The sequence below is a fragment of the Nicotiana attenuata genome, unplaced genomic scaffold (assembly GCF_001879085.1).
Source record: "Nicotiana attenuata strain UT unplaced genomic scaffold, NIATTr2, whole genome shotgun sequence".
NCBI lineage: Eukaryota > Viridiplantae > Streptophyta > Magnoliopsida > Solanales > Solanaceae > Nicotiana > Nicotiana attenuata.
In genome coordinates this window covers 119,827-124,767 of record NW_017671027.1, presented here as the reverse complement: position 1 = coordinate 124,767, position 4,941 = coordinate 119,827, and positions in this window count along the sequence as shown.

Here is a 4,941-nt window from a genome sequence, read left to right as displayed (position 1 = left end):
CACTAAGAAGGAATAACCAGGGGTTGGCGCCCTGTATCACTGAGAAAGAACGTAACTAGGGGTTGGTGCCCTATATCACTAAGAAGGAATAACCAGGGGTTGGCACCCTGTATCACTGAGAAAGAATGTAACTAGGGGCGAAAGAATGTAACTAGGGGTTGGCGCCCTATATCACTAAGAAGGAATAACCAGGGGTTGGCGCCCTGTATTACTGAAAAAGAACGTAACTAGGGGTTGGTGCCCTATATCACTGAGAAAGAATGTAACTAGGGGTTGGCGCCCTATATCACTAAGAAGGAATAACTAGGGGTTGGCGCCCTTGTATGGAAATAGAACCTCACTGAAGATTGTTATACCTTATATAGGAGAATACAACTAGGGATTGGTGTACCCTATACTAAACATGCGGCTAGGGAGTGGTGTGCCCTATTTCAAAATGGAACCTCAACTAAGGAATGATGTACCTTATGCTGGAAAATGCAGTGGTTGATTATGTGATTATAGGCATATCTAGAAAGAAAAAGCAGAGAGTTTGAAGAACTTACCTTTGGTGACATTCGTCCTTTGAGAACTTCAATTCTACACCGCTTTGTTTCCTGCTTCAAACAAAGAAAGATTTGTGAGTTTAACAATGGTGGTCGGTTTGTGGCCTTGAATGCCCTGAGCAGTTTGAATCTGCGGCCACCTCGTTGTTAGAGAACTGATTTGCAAGTATGGTACCAAACAGCTAGGAGGCTCTGTACCATGTTCTAGAAACTTCGGCTTTCTACTATCGCCTCCGACCGTTTCATAACCGGATGTCTAAGGTGTTGCTGAACCTTGTCTATAAAGCAAGTCTTTACTTTGGCAGTTTTTTTTTTTTTAAAAATCAAACTTGATTATTTTGCACCCGATATTAGTTTTTGTCTGGGGTGCTATCAACTTTGCCTATGAAGCAAGTCTCGCTTAGCGGCCTTTTCGATGTCTTCAAAACACTTTATTCGGCTTATCAGAGGAAATCACAGTTGGATTCGTGCCTTTGTCAATGCCGCGTATGCCCCACATCCTTTATTTTGCACTTCTAGGAAACAAATGACCAATTTTGTGGCCCTTTCTTTGTTGGCTTCTAAACAAATAGACTAACAAACTTTTGGAACTTCCATTGGCATGAACCCTCAGATCTCGTTTAGCTTCAACGAGCTTATTGTGCATGTTTCTTCCTGGGTATGTCCTCTTCGATGTGCCTGGATAGAAATCGCTTTATACAATTGGAAAGCCGGTAACAGATGTTGAAATCATTTCTCGGTTGTTTTTTTTTTTTAAAAAGACTGACTCAAAATAAAAATGCAAATGGACAAAATGATGCGATGTAAAAGCGAGAAGGAATAGTATTTAACTGAAAATGCCACTTTACGTGGAGAGAAAGAAAAAAAAGGGGCTCCTTCGAATATGGTAGCCAACTTTAATGATCATGACATGCATTTTGGACTGAGCGGCCGAATCTATCCAACCAATCTACCCTTTCTTCTTGTTGTTCCTTTTCGTCTTTGAAGTTGGCCTCTTTGTGCCAATCATTTGCATCAAATCACAGCTCACCTTCGACCAGTGGTGCCCTGAAAGGTTTTCACCAACCGGCCTCTCTCATTTATTTATCTCTACTTACCGTCGCCTTATAGTGCCCATGAGGGTTTTCACAAATAAGACTCTCTCATTTCCATTCATCATCTCTTCTTTGTTTTCGCTTTTTGTGCGAGCAACTTGACATTGTTCTACGTTGTGTGGTAACTGTTGCTTACTGCGTGTTTTCCTTGGCATTCTTAAGACTATTTGGAAGGTCTTTATTTGGAAGGCTTTTGGAGGGGGTTAGAAAGAAAGGGTCACATTAAGGCTCAAGAAGATAGGGTTGTATATTTACAACTCTTGGAATCGACTCTTCATAAAAATTAAAATAAAAATAATAATAAAAAAAAATCTGCCCCAGTTTCAGATACTGGGGAATTTTTATTTTTGATTTGGTTAGACTGAACCCTAGTGTAGAGCTGCCTACGTATCCTTTAAAGGAATCAAGTCAAACGTAGTTCAAACTAACACGAAAGATTCCTTTGTTGTTTTTCTTTCTTTCTTTTTCTTTTCTCTTTTCTTTTTCTTCTCTTCTTTTCTTTTTCTTTTTTTATAACAAATTGCCCCAACTCCTATTTTCTAGTAGCATGGATCTTCGATTCTTTTTTTTTTTTTTGACTCTATACTTGATTCCAAAAGAGGGGGGTCAAAGAAAAAGTAAAACAGGCTCAAAAGGGGTAACGAAGGGTATAAAGTGTTTGGGTAGCAGAAAAAAGGGCCTCCCAGCCTCAAGAATGCCAAACATTCTATCTCTTCTCAGGTTCGACATTGATGGACATGACTCTCTTCTTGGTTTTCTCAGTTGTATAGTTTCGTAGTCAATATCTTGTTTGCAACAAATGACTTTTGACAATTTGGAGTCACCTTTTCTTGGTCCTTATCCTGATGTAGAAGGGTGCACTTCAGTACCAGCTAATCATTTTAATGCACCTTCTTTAGGGGTTTGGGTCATCTTCCCTGATATGATCAGATTATGCATGCCATGGCAAAAAAACTTTTCGCTGATTAGCCGAACAAAACTTTCAATTATCCTTAAGCCGGTATTCATGATAGGTTTGAGATAAACATCTTTAACCTCTACGGATATGACTATTTTGGTTCCATGTGACAGGCTTATCATCAAAGTTCTTCAATCTCTTATTTATCCTTCAAGTGACTTTTCTCGATTCAATTCAAGATTGGACAGGCTTTCTAAAATCTAGCCGAAGACTCTGCATGCATGTTATGTTATTAAAATTGGCATGAAAAGAACTATATATTCAAGAAGAATTAACTACAATGGATTAAAATGACACAAAGCAAAAAGTTGCATTTAATTGATTAAAGGATAGAGAGGTTTGATGACAGGACAAACAAACAACATCTGGATCACAACCTCGAAGTAATCCAGATGATAGAAATGATGACAAAATAAGTTACCAAGACTCCTTTCCAGCAAGGAGAAGAGTGACTTTCCAATTAACAAGCTCAACATCTTAGCTACCATTTGCACATCATCATCAAACAAGACGTTCAAGCCCGACAATCCTTCTTGAATCATCATTTCTATTTCCTCTTTCAAAGCCCGACAATCCTCAGTGCTATGCCCCTGGACATTGGAATGGTACGTGCACCGTACAACAGAGTCAAAACCTTTTGCATCTGGATCAAGAACATACCCTTAAAGCGGCTCAATCATGCCACAACGTTTCAACCTTTCAAACAAACTTGTGTAGGATTCTACGATTGGCGTGAAATTGTTCCTCCGCTTATGTTCCCTTTCATACTCTTGTTTTGGACGAGCGTTGTAGAGTTGTTGAGAGTTCTAATGTCGCGGATGAAGGTATGTTAGAGTTGGGGCCTGCATATGTTGGCAATTGGATGGTTTGGCAAAAGACTGAGTCGCATACTGTGGAGCAACTGAGTATCGTGGATCCGGGGGTTGAGATGCTCCTTTTTGGCCTCTTTTGGCCCGTGATGCCATCATGGCCTCCTCACCTTTCTTCTTTTGGTTAACACAGCTATTCGGCCTATTCTGGATTTCATTGGTGGCTGCTTTGAGAGCTGCTTGACTTATAATTCGGCCAGTATTGAGGCCGTTCTCGACCATTTCTCCTTTCTTGATCGCATCAGCAAAAGGTCTGCCCATTGCAGCCATCATATTTTGAAAATAATCAGGATCTTGAGCCTGAAGGAAAACAGTGATTAACTCATGGTCATCCATGGGTGGTTTAACTCTGGATTCTTGCTCTCTCCACCTAATGACATACTCCCTGAAGCTTTTAGTCGGCTTTTTCTTCATATTGGACAGGGAATTGCGATCTGTCGCCGTATCAATGTTGTACTGAGATTGTTTGATGAAAGTCTGGGCCATGTCGTCCCAAACATGCCAGTGAGAGATATCTTGGTCAATGAACCATTCAGAGGCTACCCCTACCAGACTCCCCCCCGAAATAAGCCATCAGGAACTCTTCTTTTCCTCTTGCACCCCTCGGCTAGGTGCAATACCTTTTCAAGTGGGCGATAGGGTCGCCGTGTCCATCATATTTCTAAAATTTTGGTGTCTTGAACCCTGGGGGTAAATGGATGTGAGGAAACATGCACAGATCACTGAATGAGACACTTTTGTGACCACCTAGTCCTTGTATGTTCTGCTCAAGACTTCTCATTTTCCTGACCATCTCGTCTAGCTCTCCTGTCTTTACAGCCTTTTCATTTTCTGCAGGTAACACATACTGTGGGGTCGGACTGTGTGGAGCCGAACCCTTAAAAGCCATATTTGGAGAGTAGTATTGGCCATCATAAGCATGAGATAGCGGCTTGATGTTTGTCCTCGTCACAAGATTTGGTGGGGAGATTGTATACACAGGCGGACCAGAAATGACGAGAGGTGTGTTCCTAACCGGTGCGGCAGAAGGCTGTGCATTAGAGATACCAGGGACGGTATGGAAGTTGTAGTTTGGCACATACCCTGGTGGTAGAATGTCATCGCTCGTTGCATGGAGCGGTCGTTGAGTAGCCTGAGTATGGTGGAAGTTCCCTCAGAGGGACTCTGAGGCGGAGGCTGACTAGAGACCCAAGCCTGATACACATCACTCAGTTGATGTTTCAATCTTCTTACTTCCTCCGACTCATGCTCAACTGATTGACCCAGAGGGTCGTCACTAAACAACTCAATTTCATCATTATTAGCCATTGCTACCTTTCCCCTAGATCTGGTCAGGTAATGATGTGTTGCCAGTTTCACCACAAACCAACCACCTTAAGCTTACTAGACAAGAGGCAACAAAGGTGTTAGGGTTAAGCATTTTATAAATACGAATCACACGTAACTATGTTATGCTCCTAACATTTTCTCGTCTC